Raw genomic sequence first — 19,675 nt, 5'->3', positions numbered from 1 at the left:
AGACTTTAGACTTCCAGTTGAAATGAGTTCCTGGGGTTTATATGAAGATTTTAATCCCCCATTGTTTGTTTGAGGACAGGAAGTATGATCTTTGGAACTGTGAAAAGTCAAGTGCAGTTATGGAGAAATATATTTGAAACAGATCTATCTTGCAAAATCCCTTTTTCTCTGAAGTATAGTATTCTCAGACACAGTATGTATAAATAGCAGAGAAATGGGGGTGCAAGTAGCTTGTTCCTTGCAGAATACTTCAAATGTGTAACAGTAACTTGCACACTTCAATGTTACATTTCCTGAATCACATTTAAATTATATTACTTTTGACACTCTTGCTATTGAGTCTCAAACTTCTAATAAAGCACTTTTGTTTTGAGTATTCATAAAACAGCACTATAAAACCCTGTACAGCAGATGTTGTAGCACATAATTTTGCAAGATAAATTTATAACACTTAATTTTATTGTGAATTAAAGAATATATTATAATTTCTTCATAACTCTTCACTATGAATGCTAACACTTTTTTGATCAAACAAATGTACAACTGATGAAAGGCATTTTGTTCTCATTTTGCAGCAGTGTTTCTATACTCTATGAGAAATTTAACACAATGTGATGTCATCTGAAGAAAAAAAAATCTTTTATGCCTTGTAAAAAGATTTTACTGACTAAAGTTATGAAACTTCCCAATAAAAACATTATGCTATTTCTTGGTAATACTATTGAAAAATATCAAACATTGTGTTGCCATGTTTAATTAGGCAAATAGAGCTTGTTAACCCTGGGTAGGATTCCACAATGTCTTACACCAATCTACTCAAAACTCTTCTGGGTAAATAAAGGGACAGTGTAGCAAACAGTATTTACATGCCATTAGCAAAGGAATAGTAATATGGACAAGGTAGAATTTATCCAATGAACAATGCAGTGTATCCTACCTTTGCTGATATCATGATTATATGTACATCTGCACAAGTGGGGATTCCACAAATTCTTGCACTCTTGTACTCCAGAGGGTTTGGAGTAATTAAATTGGCAATGTAACAAACAGTGCTCAAGTGTGATATGCACATAAATTATAATACTGACATGCTAGTTTTCATCCAATGCACTAATGCACTAATGCAGTGTATTGACTTTGCTTAATTTACGGTTATGTATACATGTACAAACAACCCCCTCCACTCTCCCTCCACATGCACACACATTAATATATTAACAAGAGAAAACATGCTCCAACTGAGCCACTATTCAGCAACTATATATATATATATATATATATATATATATATATATACACACACACACACACACACACACACACACACACACACACACACACACACACACACACACACACACACACACACACACACACACATATGGAACAAAAAAATATTAGGCTTTGCCTCCATTTGAAGTAAGTGATAATGATAATATGCAGGAGTGAGACAGTTGGTCCTTGTGGCCCTGGACCTTGGTCACACTAGGACCATGAATGGCAGCAGCACTTGATGAATGGACAGACAACAAGGGGCATTGTCACTTTTAGGGAGGGCAGGTAGATACCTAAACAGAGTCTATGTTTAATAGCTCTCAATCTCCTTCTAAATGGTGTTACCACATAGTGCTATGGCCTCCTAGTACTGTTTCTAGCCATCTTATATGAGCAAGTGATAGCTACTGGTCTCAAGCTCCTCATACACCCAGCTGTTGACCACAACACAGAGGAGTTAATCATCAGAGTTATGTTGATTAACTTGTTACCAAGCAGAGGATATCTTAGAAGCGACACATACCCATGGACATTCAATTCATGTAACTTCTGTGAATTTGGGAAATCAGGAATATGTATGTGATACAAGATCTGGCACCAGACTGAGTTTAATTGCAGAAACACAGAATTTACAGGTATGTGTAGAATTTCACAAATAGTTTAGAGTACTGTGAGATATGGTCATGCCTGGATCCACATAAGGCTGTTATCTGTTAGCAAGTCATAGTCTTAGCAGTATGAGCACAAACGTATACAATATTAAACAGTGTACAGTGTAAAGCAGTGTGCAACAGCAAGTCAGGAGTCATTCAACACATTCACATACCACTCCTGAGGAATACCAAAAGGTATGCTACCTCTTATCACATAATGTCATGAGAGACTTTGCCTTGTTAATAAAATATAGTTATATGAGTAGGGAACTAGAAAAACAGCATTCACAGTTATAGTTAATATTCTATACAATTACCCGAGAGTACTTGTTGCATACTTGCAGAAAAGTTTGCCTGATTACACAACAGTAAAAATGTGATACATAATTACTGACAACAGTGGCATACACAGGTAATATAAAATTAAATTTAAACCCTGCTGGGCCATAGTCTTGTAGTTTAATTCACAGCTGTGGCAGGACTGTGTACTATTGCCAGATATGAGCCCTGGTCATTTATTACTGCATTTTCTAAACAGTTTTACTGGTAAATTTCTGCATAGTCTGGTGCCTTAAACTGTAGTAGAAGGTCAAGAGTGGCAGAATTGTCAACGCCCCAGTTTGTGCTTCAGTGGTTTTATATTCTGCGTACCATTAACCTGCTTAAAGTTGCATTCTGTTTCTGTCCCATCTCCCACTAACACATTAAGCTAATGTTTCTGAAATAATTCTGATAGTGGCTTTATTTAATTGGATGCCTGTCTAGCTAGCCTGGTTGTTCTTTGATTTTTTTGCCAACTCTTCAACCTTTGGCTGCATTGGTTTTATAAGGCTGTGTCTCTGGCTTCCACACCTTATAGTAATCTGATTTCCAAAGTCCCTCCCTCCTTCTTTCATTACTATTTACTGTTGTATAAGCTATTTATGTACTCCTCCCGCTTATTGTTTTCCATAGATCATGATACTGAGTACCCATCCAGAAAACCAGCATTGCTCTTGAGTACACCTCCTTTACTATGTATGTTTTACTTGTATCCAGTGCCATCCAGAAAAGGTTCAGTACCTTTATTACTAAATTGCACCTTCTTATTTTGAGTGATCTCTACTGTTTTCTGCTTTTATTTATGCATTTCACTGTATTTTAAAAAAAAAATAATAATGCTGTTCCTCTCACTGTCACTGCTGTAAGACTATTTTGAAATCACATTGAGTAAGGGATTTCTAGATAGCTGTTTAATTGGGTTGTGGTAGCAGTGCACTTGTGGGTCTGTTCTACTGTGTTTTTACATTAGGACTGTGTTTATTCATCCTGTGATAGGAGGTGTTTGCCTAATCTAGCTGAGTTGGGAAATATACCAAAGGACTCAGTGTAATCATTTTGTTGACTAGAAAGCTGACTAGTTAGTTTTCTGTTTTTTTGGGGGGTTTTTTGCTATAAATTGTGCACATTTTCCTGTGTTAGCAGTGCCCTATATAGTAGCAAAACCCTAGAAAGCAATTTTTTTTTCCGGTGGAACATTCCATAAAATTGTACTCTGTAAAGCAGCAATACAGAGGAAATAACTTTCATGCCAACAAGCTTAGAGCAGCTAGTTGGGTGTCAAATGGAAATACCTACAGATTTAATAGAATTCCGTATTATGTAAACATTAACATTAGTAGACTTTATTAATGTTTAGCATAATCTGTCCCAAAAAAGCACCCTTATTAGTCTACAGCAACAAAGTACCCTTAATAGCCTTCTAACTCCAATAAAACACCTCCATGTGACTGACCAGTCAAAGGAATGGACAGTAGGGATGCACAATTTCCTAGCTTCTCTTCAGCCAGCTTGGTGGTTATGGGCATCTTGAGACGATGTAGCAACTGCATCATGTTTACTGGCAACCACTTAATCTTTAAAAAGCAGACAGAATTTGAGAGATGTATTTGCACAATGATACTAGAGGCTAAGCTTTCACATACAAGCACACATCAGGTTGTCAAAACCACGCACACAACACCCTTCTCACATAGCATCAGCACACACATAGACTAAGAGAAGAGAGATATTTTCAAGCTTTCAGACAATGTCAGGCTGGTATAAGCCTAGCATTGAGCAGCATATTACCATCACCAAGGATGATGCTACAATATGAGTAAAAAAACAATTCATGTCAACAACTGTCTGTCTTTCGGGTATCATTCTAAGGGGCTCCAATATTTGTCAGCTTCGGAGGACATGGTTAATAGACCACATTGCTTTGCCAAGGATGGTCTGCACTTTTCCCCTCTAGAATTTCAAATGCTGGCTAACATTTTATCCACCCTTGTAGTGCCTATTTTAGGCAATGTCAAATTGCCAAACCTACTGACATAGCAAAATCAACTCAATTAAATATCAAGGTGTTACTGCTCAGTGCCAGGAGCCTAAGTAAAATTCTACAATCCCTCCAAGCCCTCCTTAGACTTAAGAATATAAACAACTGTGCAGTTACTAAGGTATGGTTAAAAGCAGCAGTGAGTACCCAGCAGTGCAAGGTTTCAATTCCTCCTACACTTTTAGGCCAGTAGCTACACAGACAAGGGCTAAAGAAAGAGGTGTCTCAATATACATCAATGACAAGTATACCCCTAGGGTGGTCAAACAAGATGATGTGCTGGAAAGAAAACACTGTACCATATCTTAGCCAGCTATAGGTCACACTTCTTGTCCCAAGCAGATCACAATGTATACCTGGACCTACTGGAGACACTTATCATCCAACCATCCAAGCTAACACTACTCATGGGAGACTTTAATTATCCCTGTATAGACTGGGAATCCTACTTGGCTTCAAATCTAAAAGCATAGAGATTCCTGGATTCATAAATGCAAACACCCTTGACTAAATAGTGAATATGCCTACTAGAGGCTTCAACATACTGGACCTCATGCTCAAAAATATGAGAGAACGCTGAACCTCCCCAATGTCTCATCCTCCCTAGTAAGGTCCAACCATAAAGATCCCTCCTTTGAAATAAAAAATCAACTCCATAATCCTGATAAAACCAGTAACAGTTAGGAACTATTCCTAGGCAAATTACCTTTTATTAAGTGATGTTGTTGTATCTTTCGGCTTTTCCTGGTTAAGGGTTGCCACAGTGGAACTCCAGTCCGCTAATGATTGGCAGTAGATTTTTACGTGCTGAGTTGCCAGCCCTGATGCACAACCTTCAACGAAGGTACACCCATTCACGCATGTCTCCACACAGAAGACGCTTTCGCTGAGAATTGAACAGGACAAGGTCTTACTGTGAGGCGACAACGCTACCGCAGCACCACCACCTTTTATTAAGTGATGATTTTACAAAATTCAGTGTCACTTCAAATTCTGAGAACACAGCAGCCTATGCTGAATTGCTCTCAGAAACTCTGTACAACCATGTCAATGGCTGCATACAAGCTGTTATACCTACCACAAGTAAGTCCAGGCTTATCCCTAAAAATAAACCACCCTGGTGACATCCCAAATTAAACAGGATATACAACAAAAGGAAGCAAATTATAGTAAAAATCAGGAAGGGTAATACCCATAAAGTTAAAAATTTTCTCATCAAACTAAATAGACAACTAAGAGGGCTAATGAGGTCTAGCAAAACCAACTTTGAGGTTAAGATAGCCTCCCATATGAAAGATAACTATAAGGCCTCCTTCAGCTATTCAGAAACCTCAAGGGCATCACACATCAATGTGCTGAACTGGTGGTTAATGGTGCCACATTCCCCAAGCCTAGCAATATAGTGAAAATGTTAGCAAACAAATTAATTTCCAAATTTATTCCCCTCTCAGCCCTAACCATCTCCCCAAAAATACCCTCAGACATAATCACTCCAACTATAACTAAGGAGAAAGTACTGGCTTTGCTCACTAAAACCATGAGCATGGCCTCAGTGGGCCCTGACAACATCCCGGGATGCCTCCTGAACAGTCTAAAATACAACTTCTCTGGACCCATGGAGTCATTATTTAACTATAGTCATAAAACAGGCTTTGGGCTGCTTTGGTGGTGCAGCGGTTAGAATTGTCGCCTCACGGCAAGAGGTTCTCTGGTTCGATCCTTGGCTGTGGTGCCTTCTTTGTGGAGCCTGCATGTCCTCCCTGTGGTCACGTGGGTTTCCTCCAGGTGCTCCGGTTTCCTCCCACATCCCAAAGACATGCTGTAGGTGGATTGGACACTCTACATTGGCCCTAGGTGTGAGTGCATGCATGTGTGTGCTTTTGTGGAGGATTGGGTGCTGGGCTGGCAACTTGACACTGTAAAACTCCACTGCCAATCATGACCGGACAGGTGATTCGCTGTGGCGACCCCTAACCGGGAAAAAGCTGAAAGAAGAAGTCATAAAACAGGCTTTTTGCTACATCAATGGAATACTGCAATGGTGATACCCCTTCCTGAGGGACGACTTTCAACAGATCCTGGAAACTACAGACCCATTAGTCTTACTAGTCTTGTTTGTAAATCCATGGAAAGAATTATCATGGAAATTATCAACAAGGACAAAGGAAACCTCCAGACACTGGATCCATCCTAGTTTGGTATTGTCAAAAGAAGGTCATGCTTACAGAATCTGGTGAACTTCTTTAAAAAGATCACTAAGGCAAAGGATGAGGGGAAAACTGTCCATACTGTCTACATATATCTGGCTAAAGCATTCAATAAAATACCCCATTCAAGCATTGTCACAAAAATGATGGAACTAGGTATAAACTCCTTTATAACACACTGGATAGCTAGTCGGCTCACTGATAGGACCCAAGAGGTTAGAATCGGTGAGGCCACCTCCACAAAGAAGTCGGTCACCAGTGGAGTCCTCCAAGGCTCTGTGCTACACCCACTCTTTGGCATCCACTTCTTGAATGTCAAAGCCAATGTCAAAGGCTTATAGCTAACCAAGCTTGCAGATGACTGTAAACTGGGAACAGTCATTTAATCTCCTCAAGACAAAAACACCCAAGTAGGTCTAACAAAGAAAAGTGCTTGGTGTCAAAGTCATGGTTTAAAACTCAATACTAAGAAATGCATTATAGTACTTTTTGGAAAGCTGGCCAGTTTGGGTAATCACTTCATCAATAAAATGCCCCTAAAGCTGATTCACTAGCAAAGGATCTGGGAAATCACGTAGATACCAACCTAGTCTTCAACCAACATGTGCCCAAGGTAGTAAGAAAATCCTCCTCAACTTTTAAGCAAGGGCATGGCATCTAGATCAAGGAAGGTCATCATACCACTGTACTTAGCCCTCATCAGACCCATCACAGAGTACAATGCCCCCTTTGGAATGTACCTGACAAGACACATTTAGCAACTGGAACTCCAGAAAGACTCCTTGCAAAAAGAATACTGGGAGTAAACTCGATGTCCTACACTGATCACCTCAAAGCCCTCTCTCTTTGCTTGGTATTAACACAGACTTCTGACAGGTGATCTATGTCTCACATACAAGGCATCCCTGGACTCTGTATTGATGAACCTTTTACACATCTGCAAAACAAAGAGCTCAGAACTTCTAGATTAAATTTTGCTTGTGACATAAATAAGACATGTTGGAGAAAAATATATCTTTCTCAGAGAATTCCCATTCTCTGGAACAGGTTCCCTATCTATGTGAAGCAAAGTTTCTCCATATCCCTATTTAAGTGCAACTTGGGCCAATGGATAGGCAATCGGAAATTCACTCCTGGTCTGGAACCTATGTCTCCAATGGACAGAGGTAGCCAGTAAACCACCTCTATATAAATAAAATGTGTGGGTCACATTTGGGTTGGATGTCTAGACTTATAAGGACCCTACTGGAAGTTAGCCTAGTATACACCTATGAACCTAATAAATCTACCTTATTTCTACATTGGCCATTTGTATATCTTGCCAGAGTGATGTTTAACAGCTGTGAATAAACATGCAACAGATGACTGCAGAGACCTTCATATGCCAAATATCATACATGGAAAACCTTAAATTGGCAATAAAATTATGCTTAGTAAGGAATATGTCAAAGACAAAAGCTAATGCTGAAGACTGCCATGACATCGTGGACTAAACTCCATGCTATAAATCAATTTGCTCTTCCTGTTATAACTTACAGCTTTTGTATGTCTGCTTAGACCCAAACAGCACTGAATTGGACAAGAAAAGAAAACTATTTCATGCTTACAATAATATAAAAAGACAGTGCATATCAAGATTATTTATCCCGCTGAAAGAGGTGTGTCTCCTCAAAAATGATTATATGATAGGTCTGCAGCTGCAGGACTGCATGGATATTTGCTGATCTCAACAAATCAAAACATTGTAAAAGCTATAAAGCATTAAGAGAAGAAATCTCACATGGCAGAAGTATTTCAGAAAGGATTGAGAATGGAAATCAAACCAGAAGTAGATAAAAATCAGATAGCAACTGATGGTGTTAACAACAAAAGACAACATACAAACAAAAGGACTAGAAGAGTTATTTATTTATAGCAATAACCCACGCCTGGGTCTGGGTAATGCTGGATTTACCCATGGTTGGCGTGGTTCGCCCTCGGGACCAAACAAAGCCAACTGTGGGTAAATCCAGCATTACCCACACCCAGAAGTGGGTTATTGCTATTATACAATGACATTATTTAAGAAAATAATTACTTTTCTTAAATAATGGCATTGTATAATGCCTCCTTGCTGCCCTTCCACAGCTGTCTGGTATTCCGCAGAAGTTCTGATGTACTGCGCATGCCTACGCAGTACATCAGAGCTGTGGGCAAAAGCAACGGAGAAAGCAAGATCTCCATTTCTTTTTACTGTTTTGCTATGTTAAATGGGTTTAACATAGCGAGACAGCTTTAAAAAAAGCAACGGAGAATCTCCGTTGCTTATTTTAAAGCTGTCTCGCTATGTTAAACCCATTTAACATAGCGAGACAGGTTTAAAAAAAAAAGCAATGGAGAAAGCAAGATCTCCGTTGCTTTTTACACACTGTGTCGCTATGTTAAAGGAGTTTAACATAGCGAGACAGCTTTAAAAAAAGCAACAGAGATCTCTGTTTCTTTTTTTAAACCTGTGTCGCTATGTTAAACTCCTTTAACATAGCGAGACAGTGTTTTAAAAAAGACTTATACTAATGGAAAAAGTCCGGGCGACCGGACCTTTTTCCATTAGTATAAGTCGATTTACAATGTGCACGCTGGCCAATCAGTGTGCACATTTTGGAATATTAATGGGGGGGTCATGGTATAATATTTTTTATTTGATTTTACATTTGTTGACTGGGATAGTCCGACTGGATACATGTCCATTTTCAGTGGAGGCCCAGGGAGAAAAGCTCCAAACTTACAAACAGATAAAGACAAGCAAGTTACAGTATATGCACTCATATTGTATTAACATACAAGTTACAGACTCACATTTCAAGCTTATGAAGAATACAGTTTATATACAGAAATATATACAACTATGTTACAGTTTCTCTTATCAAACCTATAGGTGCAGCTTATATACAGAGTATCTGCAAATATATTATAGTTTCTCATTTCAAACCTTTTAGTGTAAGAGGTTAGTTACTATGAATAAGAAATTGCAGGGATATGAAAGTAGATGACGCTTTAGTCAGGGTTAGAACAAGGACATAACCAGTGAGTTTTAAAATACTGGGTTAGTTGTTTTTGAACTGATTAAGGGAGAGGTTCAGAGCAAGGTCAGATGGGAGCAAATTCCAGGTTTTGCCTACTGAATTTGCAAACAAAGATTCTCCAGATATGTTGTTAGCTTTAACAGACTGAACCAAAAGTTTTTATGGAGGAAAGAAGAGGCCTAGCGTTTTTGTAGGGATGGATAATGTTTTTAAGGGAGGGCATTTTTTCTGGATGGTTATTAACCTTGAATGCTACAGTAAGTTGATTAAATTGAATTAGCCTGGGGAGTTCTAGCCAACCTAAGAGGTGTAGGTTTTGACAATGGTGTGTCCTTTAGGAAGTTCCTGTGGCAAACCTGGCAATTTGATTGTAGCAGCTAGAGAGTTTGCTGAGATCAGTTTTGTTCAAGTTAGTGAGTATTGGTGATGCATAGAGTAGAGTTGAAAGCAGATGGGCAATGGTAGTCCTTGCTACAGGGGTGAGAAAGGGTTTGTTTTTGTATAGGGAGCCAAGTTTTTTATTAATGGTTTTAATACTTTGGTTTACATGCATATCAATTTTGAGGTTGTTGTCTATTATAACACCCAGGAGTTTGGTATACATATCTGGTGAGATTATGGTCCCATTGTTAGATGTTATTGTAAATGAAGGTTGAAAGGATGTGCGAGTAGGGGAGAAGAGCAATAGCTTTGTTTTATTAGGGTTTAATATCAGCTGTTGATTAGAGATCCAGTTCTCCACTGTATTAAAGGTTTTCTGGGTTAAACTAAGGAGATATGTAGGGATAAAGGCTGAGAAGATCAGGGTGGAGTCATCGGCATATTGTATACAGGTTGCATCTGGGATTACAGTGTGGAGGTCATTGATAAAGAGGGAAAAAAGAAGGGGACCTAATATGGAGCCATGATGGACACCAAGGGTAATGGGGAGAAGGGTGGAGAGTTTGTCCTGCCAAAGGACAGCCTGCTGTCTTCCACTAAGATAAGATTGAAACCATTGTATAGCATGGTTGTTTAAGGATATTTTATTTAGGTTAAGTAAAAGTAGCTGATGGTTAACCATGTCAAAGGCCTTAGAAAGATTGAGAAACAGGGCAGAAGATAGTTTGTTGTTACGGTTGGAATATACGACATTAGAAAAGGAGAGGAGGGCTGAGATGGTACTGTGCTGTGGTCTAAATACATGCTGGGAGTTGGCCAGAAGATTATTTTGAATAAGGTAGTGTAAGAGTTGTTTATGGATACACTTTTCCATAATTTTAGCCAGATGTGAAATGATAGCTACTGGTCTATAGTTTGGCAGTTCAATGGAGCTGCCACCTTTATGGCATGGTATGACATAGGATATTTTCCAGATAGAGGGTATTGAGGCTTCAGTTATGGTTCTGTTTATCAAAATAGTGACAGGGTATGCTATGACATCAGCAGCTTTTTGCAGGTAGTCTGCAGGGAGTAGGTCAGCTGAAAGAGTGGTTGGTTTGAGTTTTTTAATTAGGGCTCTAATGAGTGAAGTCAGAAATTTTTGGAAGCTAAAGGAAAGATTGTCACTGGGTTTAAGAGGTTCAGTGTTAAGACAAGTGGGTTTAAGTTTGCTAACAAAGGCCTGGATGGTTTATGTGAAGAAACTGTTGAAGGTGTTGGCAATGGACTCTGGCAATTTTTGGGTAGGGGCTGAGGGGTTTGGAGTAGTGGATTGCCCTGGGTGGAGGAGTTTGTTAATATCAGCCCAGAACCTCTGTGGCTTGTTGTGGTGTTTCTGCTGTAGATGGCAGAAATATTTTATTTGTCTAGTAATATGGATTTTTTTGTATCATTCCTATATTGTTGAAATTTGAGTTGATTTTGTGGGGCTTTAGAGGTGTGCCAGGTGTTCCAGGCATTATTTCTTTGGATGATCTTTAGTTTGATTTCTTTACTGAGCCAGGGGGCAACTTTTGTTTTAATTCTAATAGAGCGTGCAGGTGCATTGTTTTCAAGGATGGCCAGGAATGTGTTATTAAAGTGTGTTACTGCCTCATCTAGCAGTAGTTGTTTAGAATTGACTAATTGCATAATTTAAGTTCTTCTAGAAATGTATTAAGGTTGAAGTTTTTGATATTTCTTATTGTTTTATATGTGGGTAGATGTGGTCATTCAAATTTATGCCTAATAGTGTACGTTAAGAAATGATCACTTAGATCTTCAGGGAGAGTACATGATTTGTACATGTGGTAGGGGCTATTAATTAGTATCCAGTCCAGGATACTTTCTTTATTGTTAGGCTTGCTGATCCTAGTACTGGAGGTTATAGTTTGTGTAAATCCATGTGGGTTTATGTGGCTGGTCGGGGTGTCTGCAGAGCAGGTATTGCAATCTATATTGGGGTCCCCCAGAACAATGGTCTCTTGGAGGTAGGAATTGAATAGCCAGTAGAAGATCTCTTCTAGGGTCCCTGAGTTATTACTGGGGGGAATGTAGACACATACTATGTTTATACATTTTTTATTTATTTGTAGTTTGGAAATCATAATTTCTGCTTTGTTAAATATAAGTGGTTGAAGGTTGTCTAGAGTAACATTTGGGTAGTTTTATAGAGAACAGCAACCCCTCACCCTTTCCTGGTAGTGTGATCTAGCCTGAGTATATTATACCCTGGAGGTAGAATTTCATTATCTGGTGTAGTTGGTTTTAACCTGGTAGTGTGATCTAGCCTGAGTATATTATACCCTGGAGGTAGAATTTCATTATCTGGTATAGTTGGTTTTCACCATGTTTCAGTGAGACAAAGTATGTCTGGGGGAGTAGGTTGTCAGGAGGGCATGGAGATTGTGAACCTTATTGTTGATGCTTCTAATGTTTAAGTGGCAGGTCAATAGTGAGTTTGGGGGTCTATTTAGGCTTTGTCTTATGACTGGGCTTTTATGATAAGAAAAGTAGGAAAGCCCCTGCCTGTACGGCAACTGCAAGGTCTCAAATTAAACTTTTTCATGAACTGTTATGATTAGAGTAGGTGTTGTCTAGGGATGGTGGCCTAGGGTTGGGGTGGATTTCCCCATCAATAGTAAGGGTGTGGGGCAAACTAGCTTTGAGCTTTATAAATTTATTTATCAGCTTTTGGTAGTATTTAGGTTTAGTGTTAACATATCTGGGTATAACAGGGTGGGTGTTAGCAGGGGTAAAGGAGTTGGTGTTGATGGACATGAATGAATGGGCAGAATGATTTGAGAAGATTGGGATGGTAGCAAGGTGTTTGAGATGGTTGAATCCTATAAGGGATTGGTTTTCATAGATGGTGAGAGAATAAAGGGTGACAAGTAAAGGTAGGGTGTGGAGCAGAGGTGGTATTTTAAAAGACTTGGTAAGTATTAGAGACATAATGGCAAGAATATACTCCTGGTAGGTAGGCAACCTAGGTGTAATAGTAGGTGGGGAGATAGTGGTAGGGGTGGGTTATAAATGAATTCCTATTAATGGTTGGTGAAGGAGGAGGGGTGTGTCTGAGAGGTTATAAATTTAGAGGTACTGGGGGTGGGTGGGAATAGGGGGCAGGGAGAGTGCAAAGCAAGCCCAGAGGGTGAGCAGAGTGGGGCTTAACCACACCAGAGGAATCCTCAGAGCCTGTGATTATAAAGTACGAGGCTTTTTTCTTGCTCTTGTACTTGCTTTAAATTCTAATCTATGTTCTGTTGTCTGCATACATGTTGGCATACAAAATCAACAGAAAATGTGGAAGAAATGGACAAATGTAGGGTCTGTAAAACAGAACTAGAAAACATTACACATCTTCCTATTGCAATAAGCTCATGGTTGAGGGTCTGTATACTTAAATGTACAATAATTATTACTGAATAATAGGGCAAGACAATTGCACTGGGGATTGTGTAAACACTGCAGTACAGAAGTAGTTGAGAAGCACTGGAAACATGAACAACAAAAAATTATTGGCAGTGATAAGGTATGAATTACATGGAATCACCCAACACCAAAAGTTTGGAAAATATATGCAAGAAAATCAGGTCTTGTAGTAAAAAAAGCACATTAATCATTTAAATGGCTATCCCCAATCATTGGAGTGTCTTTCATACATAGACAAAAAGTTAGAAGTACCAAGATTTGCAAACAGAAACTAGAGTGATGTGAAATAAAGAGATCCAAACAATTCCAATAGTACTACGAGTAACAGAACTAATAAAAAATTATTTACAGTCATGCTTAACTAAGCCACCAATACATTTATCCCCATATGAACTGCAGAAGGAAGCAATTTGGAGTACATTGCAGGTGCTTAGCAGAGCACTGTTTGCAAACAACAAAGACTGATGTAATACTAATTTCATGAGCTTTAATCATTCCCTGACTTAAGACTGGGATCCATTCCTGTCACAGTAGAAGAAACTCAAAACATTTGGAGAAATTTAAAAAAAGGATATAGCATGTATTATAGAAAAAGTGAAGCTTTTATTCTCTGTCATACGTAGCCTCCTTTTTGCCTTTTTAACGTAAGTTGTTTTGGCTGTCAGTTTCCATTTGGACCTCCTATATCTCAATACAGAGATGTAATACAGACGTTGTCAGCTATAGTTTGGACCAGATTCTGTAAAGCTCATGGTATCTGGTGCATTTTGCTGATAACAGCACAAAACTTACAAATAATGTACTATGTAAATGTATCACAAGAAACTCAGAAGAGTTCAGTAGCAATGACACACTAGACAAATCCACACGTAATCATAAAGTAATGAGAAATGGGTGTCCCAGTGCATTGTACATTAACAAAGTTATGGAAAGATGATCACAATTCACGCATCCTGAGAGTTACACAGATGTATATAAAACATAATCTGTCCAGTAAGGGTTAAGGACAACTACAGAATATTATTGTAAGCTGTATGGCATTCATAACATATTTGTCACAAATTTGCCCAGAAATATTACAGACAGCTACAGGTGTTTCCATAATTCATTCATTAACCAAAAAATACCTGTTTCAAAGCTCCAGTGCCCTTTGTATACATTTCATCAGAAATCTTTGCAGTAAGCTTAGAGACAACTATGGATATCTCTTTAAGACATACAATAGTAAAATCTGCACTTATGGATTCTGATGGAATCTGTATATTTTCTAATAAAAACAATTAAATGCAAAGAGCAATCACGGCCACATTGGCAGAGCAAACATTTGCTAACAGTGGGTTCAGGTCTTGTGTAGGGAACACAAGTAATGCACACACCAAAAGAAAGTGGGTGATAGAAAAGAAGATGTGGGGTATGGGTTTAGAAGATGGACACACAAGAGGGATGTTAGAATAGGAAAGTCTGAGGGGAAAGGCAGAGGAGCATGGGCAATTGTTTTGGTGGAATAGCACCCATTTGTTTTTTTAAGAATAGACAGAAAGGTAAAAATTGGGGTTGGGGAGGAGAAGAACATCAAAGCAGTATACCCATTGAACACATATCACAATACAAGACAGACAAAAGTTGAAAAAAACAGTAAGGACAGGTAAGTTGCACAGATGGCACACTGCACAACATGGGCAATGGAAAGGTGTCAAACAGGGTGGGGATGCATACTAGCCATGATTAAATGCATAAAAACATATCTATCTATACACTTTCATGTTACAACATGTTGCAAACTGTGTGGCAATCATATCTGGATGTGAATGAACAATGGTAGATGTGTGTTAAAGAGCAACAAACTAGGATCACATTACAAATTGGGCAATTAAACACATGCAAATGTTAGTAAAGCCAGCAGTAAAGGTGGAAATCCACAATTTTATTTAAATAATAAAAATGACATAACATGGTAGAGGGAAATAAGCCCAACTACCTTCCCCAAACTGGTTTCAGCTGTAATAGCCTTCTTCAGTGAGTAAACATGAGCAACCAAAAATACAGTCATGTATATATAACACATAAAGCAGTTCATTGGTGCATTATAATTGGTCATTAAGCCCAGGTGGAAATAGAGCTCCTAGCTTGATAATCCATTTACGTTCCTTGAAATTAAGTATATCATGCCATCCTGATTTGTCCCTACATCTACCCACAATACAATCTATAACAGTAAAATAAAAAGATGCAGTATTGTGTTTGCACACGTTTATACAAAGCATTGGTAGAACGTTTGTTCCTAATGTCACTGAGATGCTCCCCAATTTTTAGATGAAAAGGTCTAGATGTTTGTCCCACATAGAATGAGGAGCATGAACAAGTGACCAAATAAACTACCCATTCTGTGCTGCAGTTAGCCCAAAAATTAATATTAAAAACCACTGATGTGTTACATCTACTAAATTCCCTTGTTTTCTGAACCCTAGCACAGTGAGTGCAATGTCCACATGGCGTACAACCTATCAATAGGTCACCTGTAAGTGTACGTTGAGAGGGAACCGTAGAACTAGGTCCCAACCTCTTGTAATGACTAAAAAGGGAACCTAATGTACGTCCTCTCCTGAATGAGAAAGGGCATCTGTCACCAAAAAATGGGTGTAATCTCTCCTCGGCCATAAGTATGTTCCAATGTCTGTTGATAATATTCATAAACCCCCATGTATTGCATCCATATGTGGTCACCAAACGAACCAAAGGGTTGGAAAATCATTTTGGTTTATCCTTGTATTGTAAAAGCTTAGTTCTGTCTTGAGTGGAAGCCCAGTGGCAAGCTGTGCTGATTGTCCCTGGTTGGTAACCCCTCTCATGAAAACGTATCAAATCATCCCTGGTATCTTCAAATGATTCCTGGCTGGAACAAATCCTTTTTACCCAGAGGAATTGTGATTTGGGGATATTCCAGATGATATGTTGGGGGTGGACATTGGTGGCATGCAAAAATGAGTTGTACTTGGGGAATTTCCTATAAACTCATGTAGCTAAAGTGTCGTCAGGATTCCTGCTAACTTCAACATCGAGAAAAACAATCTTCGATTTATGGAAGTTCAGTTTAAATTCAATTCCCCATTTGTTATCATTGAGATAACCAATAAACTCATGTAAATATGTGTCAACTGACCTCCACACCACCCAACAATCATCACAATATCGCCGCCAAATATCTATTTCCTCAATGTATAAATTATGACTGGAGTCATAAATTAATACCTCCTCAATATAGGCCATAAATAGGTCTGCATAAATGGGTGCAAATGATGCACCCATTGCTGTACCCTTGACCTCCAAAAACATTGGTCCTGGAAGTAGAATACATTGCTAGTAAGAACATACTCAGCCAGGCATAATAAAAAAGTATTAAAGCCTGGTTGGTATAAACCAGATCTTCCCAACCAAAACTCCTAAGCCAGTAAACCTGCCCAGTGTGGAATATTCATATAGAGAGAGGCTACATCCAATGTACACATAAGCCAATGTGGTTCCAATTGCATGTCAGATATAATATCAAGAAACTGTGATGTGTCTTGAGTTCTGGCCCATACCATAGATAATAGTGGTTTAAGATGTGTTAAGTATTCAGAAAGTGGTTCAGTAATGGATCCCCGCCCTGATACTATGGGTCTACCAGGAGGACATCTGGCATCCTTATGTATTTTGGGTAGTAGATAGAAATACTGTTTACTCGGGGATGAAACCAACAACTGATGCCTAACAGAATCAATAATAATTCCCTCTTCTTTGGCTTGAGTCAAAAAAGAATCAATGTTGGTCTTGAAATGATTAGTTGGATCCAAGGGCATAGCCATATGATACTTGTTGTCCACAAGTTGTCTTAATGCTTCTTCATTATAATTGACCCAGTCTTGAACCACTATTGCACCACCCTTATCTGCTGGTACAATAAAAATCTCCTTGTTATTCCTAAGATCTTCTATACATTATACCTCCTCCTTGGAAAGATTACTATAAGAATACTGAAACTCCCTAAGGTTACAATGTAAATCTTTTAAGACATTGGCCTGAAAAATAGATACTGTATGGGTATACCAAAGGTGGAGTAAAAGTAGAGCTTTTAAATTTAAACTCTGGAACTTCCTGGGTGGTGTCATTTTCAAAAAACATTTTAAGATTCAACAAATGACAGAAATTAACCACATCCTGTGCTAGGGTATATTCTGGAACAAAAAAGCCGGGGACAAAATTAAGGCCTTTGTTTAAAACTTTAATTTCCAAATCAGAGAGGTGTACAGAGGAAATGTTATGTACATTCATATAGTCAACTAGTGTTCGATCATCAGTTGTAACAGACTCTCCAAACCTTCTACCGGTCTGACATTTTTTGTGCTTCCTCCCCCCTCATCTGGACCTGAACCCAAAGGGTGTGACAAACTCTTTCTCTTGGGATCAGGTGAGGCATCTATGTGGTTCCCCTCCCCTTCAGTATTAGAAGAAGTCTCATCCCCTGATGTGTAGCTCAATGACTCCGAGTTTCATTTTAAAATAGTTTTGGGTCTTTTTCTCTTGGGGGCAAAGGACTTATTGCCTGGAAGCCTAAAAGTGACATTTCCAGGCATTTCAAAAGGTTTGCCTCTGCCATAATCCCCTACATCTCTTGAAACTTCTTGAGTTTCTTGGCCTTTAAAACTTGTTCAAGCTTAAGTAACTCTGTGGGTAACTGATTGACCCGAGAGGAAAAAGACTCTGTTGATTCAAATCTGTTGACCTCCATACAAAGTGTTTCAACCTCCTGAATCCCTTGTTTGACAGCCCGTTCATAAAAACTCGCTAGGGCATCTACAAATCCCATAGAATCAGATTGTTGAATCTGCGTCCATTCATCAGTTAACTGTTCATCAATATTATGTACTAAGGGCTGTACTTTCACCCTAAGACTCCATGGTGTAATCTTTTTGAGTTGATAAGCCTTGAACAGGCTTAAATGCCAAGCATTCCAGGACCAATGTTTTTGGCAGGTCAAGGGTACAGCAATGGGTGCATCATTTGCACCCATTTATGCAGACCTATTTATGGCCTATATTGAGGAGGTATTAATTTATGACTCCAGTCATAATTTATACATTGAGGAAATGGATATTTGGCGGCGATATCTTGATGATTGTTGGGTGGTGTGGAGGTTGGATGACACATATTTACATGAGTTTATTGGTTATCTCAATGATAACAAATGCGGAATTGAATTTAAACTGAACTTCCATAAATCGAAGACTGTTTTAATCGATGTTGAAGTTAGCAGGAATCCTGATGACACTTTAGCTACATGAGTTTATAGGAATTTCCCTGAGTACAACTCATATTTGCATGCCACCAGCTTCCACCCCCAACATATCATCCGGAATATCCCCAAATCACAATTCCATTGGATAAAAAGGATTTGTTCCAGCCAGGAATCATTTGAAGATACCAGGGATGATTTGACACAATGTTTTCGTGAGAGGGGTTACCAACCAGGGACAATCAGCACAGCTTGCCACTGGGCTTCCACTCAAGACAGAACTAAGCTTTTACAATACAAGGATAAACCAAAATGTTTTTCCAACCCTTTGGTTCGTCTGGTGACCACATATGGATGCAATACACGGGGGTTTATGAATTATCAACAGACACTGGAACATACTTATGGCCAAGGAAAGATTACACCCATTTATGTGTGACAGATGCTCTTTTTCATTCAGGAGAGGACGTACATTAGATTCTCTTTTTAGTCATTACAAGAGGGTGGGACCTAGTTCTACAGTTCCCACTCAACATACACTTACAGGTGGCCCATTGATAGGTTGTACTCCATGTGGACATTGCACTCACTGTTCTAGGGTTCAGAACACAAGGGAATTTAGTAGTCGTAACACATCAGTGATTTTTAATATTAATTTTTGGGCTAATTGGTAGTTTATTTGTTCACTTGTTCATGCTCCTCATTCTATGTGGTTAAAACATCTAGACCTTTTTGTCTTAGAATTGGGGAGCATCTCAGTGACATTAGGAACAAATGTTCTACCAATGCTTTGTATAAACATGTGGGAAACACAATACTGCATCTTTTTATTTTACTGTTATAGATTGCATTGTGGGTAGATGTAGGGACAAATCAGGATGACATGATATACTTAATTTCAAGGAACATAAATGGATTATCAAGCTAGGAGCTCTATTTTCACCTGGGCTTAATGACCAATTATAATGCACCAATGAACTGCTTTATGTGTTATATATACATGACTGTATTTT

The sequence above is a fragment of the Protopterus annectens genome, chromosome 2.part2 (assembly GCF_019279795.1).
Source record: "Protopterus annectens isolate FY-2018-M chromosome 2.part2, PAN1.0, whole genome shotgun sequence".
Taxonomy (NCBI): domain Eukaryota; kingdom Metazoa; phylum Chordata; order Ceratodontiformes; family Protopteridae; genus Protopterus; species Protopterus annectens.
The sequence above is the reverse complement of the archived record's forward strand: the minus strand, read 5'-3'. Positions refer to the sequence as shown.